Raw genomic sequence first — 16,089 nt, 5'->3', positions numbered from 1 at the left:
TATGAACAACCTCAAGGCACTTCACTTAAGGGTTCGTGGCAAATCACAACTAATTCTTTCTGCATTGTTGCACCAAATTTCAAGCATAAACTGAGGGAAGCAATGAATCCCAATGATGAGTGTCCGCAAATGTGGATCCAAAGACCCTCCACGTCATTATGGTTTATGAAGTGTTAGTCAATCCTTGGATCCTACAACACATTCCTTGAGTTATTTAATTTTATGCCTACATAGCCTTAGCTGATAGGAGTCTGATGCACAGGTATTGAAAGGCCAACTTCATCGTCACATTAAGCATTATGCTGTCAAACATGGGATCAAATTTAGCATGATCATCTCACATTGTTCATAGTGCGGGCTCTAGCCCCATATTCCTTGGCCAATGGAAAGATTTTCCTTGAAGATTTCGGAGTAGTTATATTATTTCAAAAAACAAAGTGTGAGTTGAAGAAATTTTCTATTGTGTCTTTTTGTTTGTTGTTAAAAGGGTTGATGGTTCTTAAACTGGAAGCCTCAGTGTCTAAAACATCAATTCTTGTGTAAGGTCAAGTTGTTTGATCAACTCTTGAGCACATTTAGTATCTAGATCTCCATCCTATCAACTTAAGGATAGTCAAAAGAGAAATATATGACATATGGTGGTTGGTCCATAGGATGGTTCATTACTTGATGACTCTTATCGCGGAAGCCCTGATGAGCCAAGTAGTCAATATTGTTGATCCTCCAAAGTTCATCAACAATGGTCATAGGCAGTTATGTTTTAAATGGAGGTCAAGTAACAGCTCGAAGATGTGGTGGTGAGAGCGATGTTTACGAGATTCCAGAGTGGATGTGGGTGCTGATGAAGACCAGTTAGACATATATTTATTTATTGTTGTTGTAATTTGTGTTTTTCTTGCTATCCATGTTAGCATTAAGGGGGGATGTTGGAAGTAATGCTTCCATGTCATGTATAGTTGTCATTGTGGGTTACAAGGATTCAATCTAAAATTCGTTGTTTCCAATGTGTAAGTTGTAATGGTGATGTGGTTGTGTTGAAGTTAGTAATTTGTGCCTTATATATTTATACCTATGATGATGAATAAAAGTATTAAGTGGTTTTTGTTGTGTGAACAATCTCTCGCTTTATCTCTATTTTTATAACACTAGCTCGGGCAATGGCAGCTTATCTCTGAGAAGATATGTGGTAGCTACATGCCTCTGAACTGTGTTACAATGAGGCTCAAAGGCCTATTTATTATTGAGAAACAATGGAAAACCCTAAACATCCAAAAACCTAACCCTAGGAGATGTAACGCCAAACTATGGGCCTCGTTTGAGTAAATTGGTACATGAACTTCCTTGGGTCATAAATTTGGCATATGATCTTCGTTTTACATGCAAAATTTCCTAAAAAATGTTGTTTAGGGCCTCAAAACGACTGTGGAAGTTCAGGACTTAAAAAACTACCAAAAATAGTAAATTGTGCAACAATTAGGGAAACTGAAAAACTAAAAGAGATAGTTGTGAGAGTCCAAGTGGGATAGGCGGGTGGCCACCAACATCCACTTGGATGCGTGCTTCCTTTAGATTCTTCTTTATAACTTGCATTTCCTATTCCATGTCTGCTAATATGTTCGAGACAATAAGTACCTTGTTCAATGTATCACTCCAACTGATAAGAATATTACAGCTCTACCCATATAGTGCCTCAAACTGACTCATCCTCAATTACTCTTGATAGCCATTGTTGTAATAAAACTAAACTAATGGAAGGTACTCCTCCCATATCCTTTGTTGATGCATGACATACATACTTACCATATCCTCTAGTATCATGTTGACCCTCTTTGTCTGTCCATCTATTTGTGGGTGATAAGTTGTGCTAAAGGCCAACTTTGTCCCCAATCCTACAAACAACTCCTTCCAAAACTTGGAAGTGAACTTGGCATCCATGTCCGACACAATATTCTTCGAAACACCATGCAATATCATGATCTCCCTGATGAAGACATGTGGTACCTCACTAGCTGAATAAGTAGTCTTTACTAGAATGAAGTGAGATACCCTGCTCAACCTGTTGACGACGACCATGATAGGATCATGTTTCCTCAATGTCCTTGGAAGACATGTAATGAAATCCATGGAAATGACTTCCCACTTCTACTATGGAATTAGAATCGGCTGAAGCAACCCACCTAGATGCTTACACTCTTCCTTCACTTGCTGACAGTCTAAGTATCTAGCCACAAACTCTACCACTTCATTCTTTAGACTCAACCAATAATATAAATTCTTCACTACTGTCAACGTCTTCTGATATTCTAGGTGACTTGAATATGGATTTATATGAAAATCCCTCAAAGATAAGCTCATTGCATTCATTTTCATTTGACACATAGAACATGTCCTTGAATCTTACAAAGCCATCTCCTGTGAGACGATAGTCCACATCCTAATCACCTGTACCCTGTTGTAACCTGTGCATAAGTTCCATGTACCTGTCATCCTATTCTCTTTCCTATTATATCTGATCCTATAAATGTGTCCCATACGAGCTCACTGCTACAACATGGTTCAATTGCACTTTCCTGTTCAGAGAATCTGCAACCCTATTCTCCTTAGCCTGGATGTATCTAATCTAAAAGTCAAATTCACTAAGGGTAGTCGACCATCTAGTTTGCCTGGCATTCAAATTCGGTTGGTCAAACAGATATCTCAGCCCATTGTGATTTCTCATCAACACAAACCTCCTACTAAGAAGATAATGCCTTCACATCTTCAACGCATGTATAATAGTTGCCAACTCAAGATCATGAGTCACGTAGTTCTTCTCAAGCTCATTCATTTTCCTTGACTCATAGCATATCACCTGTCCCTCCTACATAAGGACTCCATGAGGTCCTCTCTTCCAAGAATTTGTACACACTACAAACTGTTTATCCGGATATGCAATTTTTAACATTGGAGCATTCATCAACAACTTCTTTAGCTATTCAAAACCAGCTGAACACTCTTCTTTCCATTCAAACTTCTTACCTTTCCTCTTCAATGATGTAATAGGATAGGAAATGTGTGAGAATTTCTTGATGAACTTCCTATAGTAACCTATTAACACCATGAATGATCTAACTTCATCCACATTGCTAGGAGCTGCCCACTCCATGATAGCTCTTACCTTTTATAGATCTACTACTATGCCTTCCTTGGAATCAACATGTCCCAACTAGTGCACCTTTTTGTTAAAGAAACTGCACTTGCTAAGCTTGGCATACAACTAATGCTCTCTTAGAAATCTCAACACTATTACTAAATGATCAACATGCTCTTCCTCATTCTTATAATATATCAAGATGTCATCAATGAATACAATAACAAAATTGTCCAAATAAGGATGCACCATGTTATTCATCAAACACATAAAAGTAGTTGGAGCATTAGTCAAACTGAATGGAACTAAAATAAACTCGTAATGCCCATACCTAGTCGTGAAAGAAGTCTTGCAGATGTCCTCTTCTTTGATGCATACCTGATGGTGTCTTGATCTCAAGTCAATCTTTGAGAACATTGTTGCTCCCTTCAACTGATCAAACAAGTCATCCATCCTCGGAAATGGATATATGTTCTTGATCATCAACTTGTTCAGTTTCTTTTAATCAATGCACAACTTGAGAGTACCATCCTTATTCTTCACGAATAATATTGGTGCACCCCAAGGTGATACACTTGGCCTAATGTATTCAGGCCTTATCAAGCATTTCCTTCAGCTCCAACTTCAACTCTACTAACTCTGGTGTGCTCATCTTGTAAGGTGCCTTTGATGTTGGTGATGCTCCTAGTACCAACTCAATAGAAAAGTACACTTTGCTATCGGGAGGAAACTCTAGAATCTATGTTGGAAACACATCCTGAAGCTGTTGTAATACAGGGTACCTCTTGAATATTTCTGCATCCTTAGCATCCTTACCCTTGTCACTAGAGATATGAACTACCAACATTACACACTCTTTCTTGCAATTGTGCTTAGTTTGCATAGTTGTGACCATCCTCACTAATGTAGGATTCTTCTTTCCTTGCAAGATTCTATTTTCCCTATTATCATCCAGGCACTCAATAGCCTTGTCGTAGCAGTCTACTTTGGTCCTATGAAGATACAACCAATCCATATCCAAAAGCGTACTATATGATCCCAATGGTAGTGCATTCAAATGTGTTGTTGTAGGCATACCATTCAACTCGAATGCTTAAGCTCTTGTTGAAAATAGCAACAAGAAATGCTAAAATAGAAGTGCTAAAAATAGCACTTCTATACATAGCAGTTCGGGTACCAGTGTTGGACATAGAAACAAGGAATGAAAAATGGAAGTTCTAAAATTAGCATTGCTATAAATAGCATTTCGGGTTAGATTCCATTTTTATTTAGTCCCTGAACTAAAATTGAGAAGTAAAATTCGAATTTGATCTTAGCAGCTGTTTGTAAAATAATTAATTAATTCATATTGAGTTAATTAGTTGTAGAAAATCAAACATGAAGTCTATGTGAAGACATGCAAGAGTTTCTCCATTGATCGAGGAATTTATCCATCAGTTAAAGATATAAGGATGAGTTGTAATATTGAGTTGTAATTAGTTAGCTCAATTATCTAAGTTAAGTCCAGTTACATTAGTTCCAATAGTTTATGGAATTAATTGTGAGTTTAGTTAGTTAATGCATGCATGCATGTAATTGCTGCACTTCACATAACTAAATATTCTCTCATAAATAACTCATGCATGTCAGTTCAAACAGAGACCCAATTGAGATCAAAGGAAGGGACAATGTACTATCAGTTGGAGGAATTTTCCTATATAGGAAACTCATCCATGCAGAAGGAATTATTTCCTTCAGGATTGCGTAGTTAGATGAGAGGTTAGTAAGTGTGTGAAGAGGCCAATTCACACAGGTGGCAGCACTAGACCCCAAGGAAAACTACACAAGGAAATAGGAGGCTTGGAGGGCAGAGGAGGAGGTTTATGAGAAGCCTATGACTATCTATGAGTAGCAGTTTGATTGCAGAGAGAGCAGGATAGCTTGAGAGCATATTCTTTTTGTAATATGAACATGTTTCCACTTGTATGATAATACAGATATTGGGATTTTAGGCTGACACTTTCCCCAGGTTATTCTTCTGTGTTCATGTGTGATTGATTTATCTTCTCTGTTATACGTGTTCTGATTGATGTATCTCAAATTCATTAAGCTTCTACAAAGTTTGATTGTAGAAGTAGATATAGTATTTTGCTTTAGTATATTGCATTATTAGGTGATCTATAGTAGGAAATTCTACAGCTCTTACCTAGTGATGAACTCTTCTTAGTACATGTAGCCAACTACACCAACCAAGACTCTCCATCCACTTCTTTTCTCAGGCCACGCTTATCCATCTGGTGTGGATTAACATAACTATAATTACATCTAGGATTAATCAACATATAAAATAACTTGATCACAAAGATTATCGTCCATATCAATAATAGATGTTGGATGTTCCACCTTCCTATTATCCACAACTTCATAAATTCGAGGAATACTATGACCAACATCCCCAACTATCTATGCCTCCTTAACACGATAGATATGAGGCCTACCTCCTTGGTACAATGGAAAATCCTTCCTACGATGGTCTTTTCCACATATATAACACTTCAATGGTCCTCTACCATCATCTCTAGTATGTTTCTCTCCAAGCTATGACCCATGACCCTTCTCTGGTGTATTGAAATTCTCGTAAGAAACCACATTTTCTTTTTTGTCTGCATCTTAAGGTCTTCCCCACTTCGGTGGCCACTTCCCTTTAACTTTCTTATTTCCCTTCAAGTCATGTTTAGGCTTAGCTTTGCACTTTGGATGCTCATAACAATGCTTCAATTTCTAGAAGGCTTCCTCTAATGTTCTAGGATCATCAAACTCAATCCAGTCTCTATATGTTGTTAGTAACCCACTGATGAACCTCTGAATCTTAGCCTTATCCTCCTTGAGATATGGCACATATCTCAACAACTCCAAGAACTTGCTAGTATACTCATATTTTGTCATAGAACCCATCTATAGCTCATAAAATTCCTTATCTATGTCATCATAGTACCTCTCTGACATGTGTTTATTTTTAAATAGTCTTGTGAACTCATCCCAAGTCAATTCTTCTTCTTGAATACCCTTGACATTCTTCACATCTTCCCACCAGATGTCTGATTTCCCTTTAAGGGTAAAGGTGGCTATATTGGCTTTCATGTTCTCTAAGTAGCTATGAAATCTGAAGAATTACTTCATCCCAAGTAACCATGCCTCTGCATCTTCTGACTTCTTCATCTCTCCATCGAATGTAGGTGGCTTGACTTTATTGAACTCCTCAGGCAAGTACTCACCCCTCCTATAAGGATGATGATAGTGATGACTTTGATGATGTCTCCTGGATGAGGAACTAGAATTATGACCATATATAACAATCCTCCTATTAGGTATATCCAGTGGTCTTCCACCTCTAACTTCCAACCTGTATCCGGACTAAGACCTGCTACCATAGGCTCCATTAGTTTTCTCTTCATGTTCCTGACTGAGTCTCATATGTCCTTCTTTTTGTAACTTTCACAGGCTCTAAATGATGGCTGCATTAACCTCTACTTGCATCTCCTGAGCCCTTGTAAGTCTTTCCTGAGACTCAACCAACCTATCATTGTTTTCTTTGTAACTTATGATCTCTGCCCTCAAGCTCCTCAATGTATTTGTTAAACCAAGAGAATTCTCTTCTCCTTGCTTTCCAACTGATTTGTAGCAATAGTCACAGGAACTGTAGTCTACAATTTTTCTCATCATATTTGATTCTCTTCTTCCTGCAAGTGTACCATGTCAGATGAACCAAATAGATACCACAATCAAATCCATACCTTGGTGATGTTCAAGGGAGGCTTATCTAATCTGCAAGATCAGTGCACATTAGCATGTACATGATAATTATAATCATATCAATATAAAAACATCATGCATGAACATACGAAGTGTACACCATGACCCCATGCATGATAACCATAACCATGAAAACATAAAAATTTACCCAAAGAGAGTGCAACATGCTCTGATACCACCATGTGGTATCAGATGTCACCCAAAGAGAATGGAAAGAGGCTCTGATACCACCTTGTAATGCCTCCTCCCACATTTACCCACTTTTGTCAGTTTACCTGTAGGTAAACATGAGATGAGGGTCACTATGATAAGACTCAACCTCCTATATGACCTTAAGGAAATGGAGTTGACAACTTTACACCTTACTAACTTCCCTCAGGTGCCATAGGACCTCCACAAGAAACCCAAATCCTTAAGGAGTCCAACCCCAAAGATAAAAATCTTTTTCATCGACGTAAAGCCCCATTCACTCCCTTCCCAAGGAATCCCAACAACTATAGCCCTCTGGTCATACAAATAAGCCTGCTTCCATGCGATTTTGGACTTTTCTACTTAGTTCTATGCCAACGACCCTGAATTCTAAGCCATGTTTTTAGTGATAGGACTCAAGACTCTGCTAAGAACTACGTGAAACTTCTAGAGATGATAGATGACAAAGAAACAATACTTTTAAACCAAAAATAAAATGTGCACCTGACCTGAACTTCCCCAACTTGGACTAAGATTCCATCAAATACTTAGTAAACATGCAACCTACAGGTCATGAATGCAAGTCGAAACATAAGGAGATGAATTTTTTTTTGAGGTTTAACAAGAGGGATCACTTCCTTCTCACATTAGTTATTATAACATAAATTAGGTCTTGCATTCATTATTCATTCAGTTACAAGTAAAAACATGGAAAGAGACATGACTAAGAACTGTCAAACAACCATGTTTATGACCAACATATAACTAGATAAATATAAATGAGAGAAAAACGATTAAAGCCACATAATAACAAGTACATTTACTCATAAAAGCAATAGGAACTTATCTCTTATTAAACATAGGCAAAATCCAACCAGGTTCAGGACTTCCATGTACCACCCAACCATAAATTACCTGAACCAAATATTTCTTTCAGCCAATCACCCCTGTGCCATATTCCAAGAATGAATGTGGGATCTCATGTGATAAACCAATCCATAAACAACCAAAGGAATCCATAGGTTAAACCAACTCCACCCTCACCATACCATGATCTCACCTAAACCGGTTCTGAGATCACAAAACTTAACCAAGCTTGGATGCCTCAGAATTACTTCTCCAATACCTTGAGGACTTTTCTCATCTCCACCTTCAGGCTTTACCATGTAACTTGCCATTACCGGTCAAGGGATTCCTAGGCCTTTGGGAATTTCCTGAGACCGCTTCACCCAGATCCAAAATTTTCTATTAATTCAAAGCTCAAACTTATAAAAGTCCCATCACACCATGGCTATTCGAAAATGGCAAGGAAAGGTTAAAGTCCAATGTCGAAACTCGGAAAATCCATGCCAATGACAACACAAGAACCAAATACCAACATGAACATACCATGCATGTCAAAACAAGCTAGGAAATCATACATATAACCTGTCACTTGCACGCATTCGTGTTGAACCTCCTTGATCCAAATTTTCCTTGCTTGATCCTTTCCTTGTCCTTCCTTTGCTTGGTTTCTTTCCTTGTCCTCTTGGTTCTCCTCTCCTCTCTAAGACTAATTCCAAAATTGAACTGAAAAAAAAGCTACCAATTGATGCTCTAGTGTATTTTTATTATTGATGCCTGTAATTTCTTCATTTTTTCTCTATTTTCCTTCAATTTCCTCCTCACATGCAACCTATGATCTTTCACCTCCCTTTTCTCCTAATTTTCTTTATTTTTATAAATAAAGTGCCAATAATATTGTTTTTCCTTTCCGAAGCCTTTGCCATTTCCTTTACCAATTTCCCCTTAGCCATAAACACAACAAGTGATGCCTACAAGGATATTTTTCCCAACATTCAACTTGGAATAAGTGTCCCTTGACCTTAGTCTTATTTTCCTTTATTAACTTTTATTACATGAACTTTTAACTCGAGGTTGTTACATTAAATTAGTTAATTCAAGTTGGGGAAGCTTGAGTTTAGATTAGCATGATTGATTGCTAATTTATTGCAATCTATTTCAATTAATTCTAGTTACTGTTAGTTTAACTAGTTCTAACTGTTAGAAGAACTAGTGGAGATCAAGTTGTGGAAGTGGAACTTCAACCACACTTAGTGATCAACCAATTAATTGATTAGTCAACCCAAAATAATTGTTACATGAAGAGAATTAGAGTTACCTAGCTGAGATGGATATTCCAAGGCATTGTACTATTAGTTGTAGCATATTCCAATGTGTATAGGTGGTGCACGCAATAAGAGAAATACCTAAGGTAAGTGTGCAATTGAATAGTGTTAAATTCCTAAAAAATAGGGGTAATTTTCCAAGGGAACGATGCAAGGAAATAAGAGCTTGGAAGGCATGAAAATTGGCTAAGTGTTGGCCAGATTCAGCCTATCGAGAAGAAGGATAGACTATACACTTGTAGGGTGTGCTCAGGCTTGAGAAATAATATGTATTTCTTCTCTATTCTCTAATCAATGAAATATAGATAGTAAGGGGTTTTGAGCAATTTTTCCCCTAGATAAATCTTTGTGCATGTGTGATGTTTCCTTTTGCATGTCTATGGTTCTTGTTTTAGATGGTGAATTAAATTCTACAGATCAATACAATAGCTTCAAGTATTGGGATTTAGTAAATTTCATGAGTGGTATTGAACCTACACATTAATTTCTACAGATAAGGAAGTTACATTATCGGGTTCATTGCCTAAATCATTAGATCATTTCGTACCTTGGGTTAGCTTTAGCTTGACTAAAATTCTTGAATTTGATTTTTTTGTTAGAGTTTTGTTGTCTGAAAAGATGAGGAAGAAGTCAAGTATTGAAACCTCCTCATCAAAAGAAATGTTGTCTAAATTCAAGGCAAAGGAAATACGAGAAAATTTGAGAGGTATATCCAGAACAAAGTAGAAAACCAAAAAGAGTAAACTCATAAGTTCATATTGCAACAAGACTAAGTATCTCAAGAAGGATAGTTAGAAAATATAGTAATGCACAAATAACTCAAAAAAGGAGGTACATCTAGCTGGATCTAGATCAAGCTCAAGCATGATTGACAAAGTTTTTTCTATTAATAATGTTACTCAATACTATGAAGATTGGCTATTAGATTTTGATGGTTCTCATCATATAAATCTACATGGAAATTGGTTTTCTTTATACAAGAAGACTGATGATGGAATTTTTCTTATAGGAAGAACATTTCTTGTAATATTATTGGGGTGGGAAGTGTCAAAATTAAAATATTTCATGATATTATATGAACATTAACATATGTTAGACATGTGCCTAAACTAAAGAAGAATTTAATTTATTTGAGAGGTTTACATTATGGAGGTCATAAGTTTATAGGTCAAGGTGGAGCACTAAAAGTGTCCAAGGGTGTTTTAGTAATCATTAAGGCTACTAAGACATAAAGCCTTTACAAGTTGGATAGAAGTATTCAAATCAACGAATAAGAAGTAGAATTTTAGGAGGTGATTGAACCCACTTGTTTATGTCATTAATGATAGGGTAATGAGTGAGGATGGACTACATGTAATGGTTAATCACAAATTACTTAAAATTTTGAAATCTTTGAATTTGAATTTCTGCAAACATTGTATATAGTCATGTAGACAAAGATTTGAAACATAGAATAATGTTAGTAAATTAATTCTAGATCATATTTATTCTAATGTTTGTGGTCCATCTCCTGCTATTGCTTTCAGAGGGCCATTGTATTTTATAAAATTTATAGATGATTTCTCTAGAAAAGTGTGGATTTATAGTTTGAAAAGAAAAGATGATGTGTTTAATATATTTGAATAATTTAGAGTAATGGTAGAAGAGAAAACTGGAAAAACAATCAAATGTTTAAGAGCAAACAATGAAGACAAGTTCACTTATTTAAAACTAAAAAAATATTTCAAAGAATTTGGGATCATAAAACACAAAACCATTCTATATACTCCTTAGAAAATGGTATAATAGACGACATAAACAAGTCTCATCTATAAATAGCAAGAATTATGCTCAACAAAGCCAATTTGCAACAAGAGTTGTGGGTATAGGAATTCACTACTACTTGTTATCTTATAAATCGATCACTATTAGTCATAATAAATTGTAAAATCCCTAAAGTGGTTTAGATGGGTCATCCATGTGATTATTCTAACTTAAATTTATTTATTTTGTGAAACTTACATTCTTACTCCTATGATTCAACTTTCTAAATTTGATTCTAAATCGAAGAAATATATAATCATTGGTTCTGATGATGTTTCTAAGCATAATAGATTGTGGAATCCTCTTGCCCACAAAATCATCAACAACAAAGATGTGATATTTGATGAATATTATTTAACTAGATTCGACAATGTAAAAGCTTATTTGAAATAGGAAGAGGTACTTTTAAATCAAAAACTCCAGTCGGAGAATGAACCATCTTTAGACATAAGTAAGCAACAGGCAACCTTTAATAATAAAGAAGTTGTAAATGCTGAAGATATTAAGGAAAATGACGAAATTCTACAACCAATACTACGAACAACTACAGTAGAGAGATTCAATCCTCTAAAAAGGTATACTGATTTTACTTTATATATTTCTCTTGTTACAAATGTTGGGGAGGCTTGTTCTTATAAAGAAGTAGTAGGAAATAACAATAGTGCCAAATGGAAGATGGTGATGAAAAAAGAAATGGATGCCTTGGAAAGATACACAACTTGGGATCTTATAGAACTTCCTAGAGATAGAATGGTTGGATGTAAATGGGTTTACAAATTGAAGGATTTGATGGTAATATTGAATGTTATAAAGCTAGATTGGTCACAAAATGTTACTCTTAGATGGAAGTATATATTTCCATGAAATCATTTTGCTAGTTGTTAACTAGCTTGTATCTATTTGTATTGTGTTGGCACTAGTTGCTTCACTTAATTTGGAGTTAGAGCAATTTGATGTTAAACCAACTTTATTACATGGATATTTGGACAAGGAGATATACATGGAATAACCAAAAGGTTTTATGCAACATCAGAAACGAATATTAGTTTGAAAGTTCAAGAAATGATCATATGGCCTGAAGCAGTTACATATAAAATAGTACAAGAAGTTTGATTCCTTCATGATGAGCTAGAACTATACTAGAATTGATTTTGACCATTGCAAGTACAATAAAATTTTGAATGGCATATTCATTATCTTAGTGCTATATGTTGATGATATGCTTGTTGCAAGCAAAAAAATGTAAGAGGTCAATGGTTTTAAGTTTAAGATGGATACGACCTTTAATACGAAAGGAGCTATGAGTAGAAAAGCAAGTCATGGGCATTGAAATACATAAAGATAGAGAAAATAGTAATCTCGAGTTTTCACAACAATTATGTTGAGAAAACACTTGTGAAATTTGGAATAAATAATGCAAAAATTGTTAATATCCCTTTGGCTTTCCATTTCAATTTTTTTTTTAGGTTTATGACCTAGTAGTAAGGAAGAAAATAATTGGATGTCTTGTGTACATTATGTTAATGCATGTTCAGGAAGTTTGATGTATGTGATGGTATGTACAAGACCACAAATTTCACATGAAGTGAGTGTTTTCAACAAGTACATGGAAAATCTGGGAAAAAAAGATTGGAAAGTAGTGAAATGGGTGCTTCAATATCTTAGAGGTACCAATAATTATTGCATCATCTTTAATGGTTGTAATGATTATGTTTGTGGGTATGTTGATTTATATTTTGCAGGTGATTTGGACAAAAGGAGAACTACTTTAGGTTATGTCTTTACCCTTGTAGTGGAGTTATTAGTTAGATGCCAAAACTATAAAAAATAAATCTTTATCCACTAGTTGTCTCACATGCTTGCAAAGAGGAATTTTAGTTGGAGGGATTTCTAGGTGAATTTGGAAGAATACGAAACAACATAACTACATTATGAAATAGTCAATAATAATTATGAAATAGTCAATAATAATTATATTAAGACAACCCAACCTCCAATACCTGCCTTCCTTACATCCAAGGAGTCACTGACAAAATAGCCAAAATCCTCAATAAGAAAAATATAAAAACTGCTTTCAAACCCTTGTCTACCATTAAGCAAAGAATGAGATCTGTTAAGGATAACCAAGAGCAACTTCAGCAAAAAGGAGTTTATATCATCAAATGTTCTTGTGGGGATCAATACATAGGAGAAACTGGTAGATCGGTTAGGATTAGACTCAAAGAGCATAGTGCAAACATTCGTAACGAAAGAACCAAATCCTCAGCCCTAGCTGAGCATGTAGGTAAAACTAATCATCATATTTGCTTAGAAGACACCAAAGTCATTGCTAATGTAGAACACCAATTCAAGCGTAAAGTTAGGGAAGCTATTGAAATCATTAAACATCCTAAAAACCTTAATAGGGATGGTGGCATGGAAATTAGCAAAAATTGGAACCCCGTGCTAACCCCCGCTAATAATCTTAATAACGATGTTAGAAATTCCTAACCTGCCATCATAATAATAAAATTAACCATGCTGCTCTTGAGAATCCTAGACAAGAAGAAACCTAATAATTTACTATAATATAATAAAATTAAACATCTAATAAGAAGGGTATAAAAAGCATTAATGGATGCAAATAATAGAAGCATTAATAACATTAATATTAAATAAATGATAAGGCCAACATAAACCTCATCAAATAAAACCAAATATAAATTATAATAGATATAATAAGCATGTTTAGAAGAACATTAATAAATATCTTAGTAAATAACATATATAATAATATAGATAAGCAACTATCAATAAACAAACATCTATTATAATAGACAAATAATAGATAAATTAATAAGTATATATAGTAGAGCATTAATAAATATCATAATAAATATCAATTATAATAGATAACAATAAGTATATATAGAGGAACTTTAACAAATATCATAGTAAATATCATAAATAATAATATAGATAATAAGAGCAAAATAATAATAAAGAATTAGAATAACATTAACAAGAACAAATAATAAATATAAACAAAAAAGCATTAAATATTAAAATACTAATAAGAATAATACTAAATAATCTAAGAATTACAAAAAGAGATTTTAATAACAAATAAATTAATTTATAAGAAGACATAATAAACAAACTTACATAACAATACTAATAAAGTCTCATTTTAATCAATTAAGAATAGCATCATAAATATCAATAAGCATAAACCATAATTAATAAGCAAGAATTTAATTATGAGGCATAATGATAAAATAAGACAAAATATAAAATTGTAATATTAATATAAAAATTAAAAATAATTACAAGGTAGTTATTAAAATAATTAAATTGTAAAATCAAAAAACTTAAATGACAATAATAAATTAAATTATCAATGAGGCAAAGAGTCGGCCATTGGTCTTCACATCCTGGGTTTTTCATATTTATACCTAACATTTCCTTCTTTTCTCCTCACATTTTGTCCTGATGATGAGTCTAGTTTCAGACTCGAAACGTCGACTACAAAACATGAACACTGTGGAAAATCCGAACTCCATTCAAAAATCACACCACAGTAATCTGCAAACTAAAATTATATTAATGATTTCTTGACCGAGGTGAGAGGTGGTTGGCAGACTCATTAAGAGGGTCATTATGATAAGGATGACCAAAGGTAGTTCAACAACCTCCCACATGCTCGAAGTGCATGGAACGGTGGTTTTCCACATTATTACAATAAGACGGAGGAAGTAAGGTGGCATTCACATGCATAAGCGTTGGTTGAAAACAAAGACAGGTAGTAGAGAGGGAGATCACAAAGAGGAAATGACAACGAAGATGCCGCAATGTTTTTGAGAAGATGAAGAGATACAACGTGTTAGCACTCCTTAGTTTTCCCAAGGTTGAGAAAGGAATCCAAGGAGGTAACCTCAAACCAAATTTTGACTTGGTAGCTAGCCCTACCAAATTAGAGAGGGCTCTCTCTAAAACAATCTCACAGCCAATGGAAATGACTGGAGAATATATGGATTTTAGGCTAGGTATCATCTCATTAGGGTTTTGAAATGGGGTTTGCTGGATCAAGGTGATAGATCTAGGAACTACGTGAGGGTTTGAAATGATCAATTGTAGGGATAAAAATGAGTCAAGGTAGGTACGTTTAGTGACATATTTGGGTTGTCATTGTGGTATAGGGTTGAAAAATGAGGGATCAAAATGAGCTTATGACTATGAATTCATTCATTAGAATAAATGGAACATAAACATGAAGATCTTATCAAAACAGAGCATAAAATTTATGAATTCTTCTTAAAAAATAATGATATGATCACATGAAAGAATACATATGGTTGCAAGGATAAATAAACATTCCAATTGATGATAAAAATAAGAAGAAACATTGTCAATAAGCATACCACATGAATCCCAAGATTATAGCTGCAATTGTCTTTAATATCACTGTAAAATGGTGTACAGTATCTTCACACTATGATTACCGAGTATCCAACCCTTGTTTTGACTTCAACCAACTTCATATAGATGAGAAACCACATTCCCCCTCTCAGGGGTTGAATCCATCACCATAGGAACTAATTACATCAAAATCTCTAACCATGCCAAAAACTAGGGAGGTTAGAAACCAACTCCCTTGTTGTACGTCTTCTTTTCACTGGCCATGTTGTTGGTTTTCTTGGCAGAGAACCCTAGTTTGATTGAAGGGAAGGGTATGGTTTAGGATTGGAAAACAGGGGGAAAAGAAGAGCAGTTAGTTTAGGGAAGGGAATGAAGGGGATAGGGATTAGGAAAAATTCTAGGAAAAATTCAGGGGGTAGGGGTAGATGTTAGAGACGCATGGGAAGTGAAATCTCATTGAATGGATGAGGGAATAAGGGGAAAAGTGCCAAACATAGTAAAAACCCAGAAATGCAGCAGAAGTGCAGTGTGGGCTAGGTTTTTTGGGGAAAAGTGGTGAGATAGGCAAAACATGTATGTTAAATGGTTGGGGAGGGCCTAACAAGTGTA

This window comes from Pinus tabuliformis, chromosome 7 (assembly GCF_031772625.1).
Source record: "Pinus tabuliformis cultivar Carrire ecotype Pingquan chromosome 7, CPIR1, whole genome shotgun sequence".
Classification (NCBI taxonomy): Eukaryota; Viridiplantae; Streptophyta; class Pinopsida; order Pinales; family Pinaceae; genus Pinus; species Pinus tabuliformis.
This window is presented reverse-complemented; position numbering follows the sequence as displayed.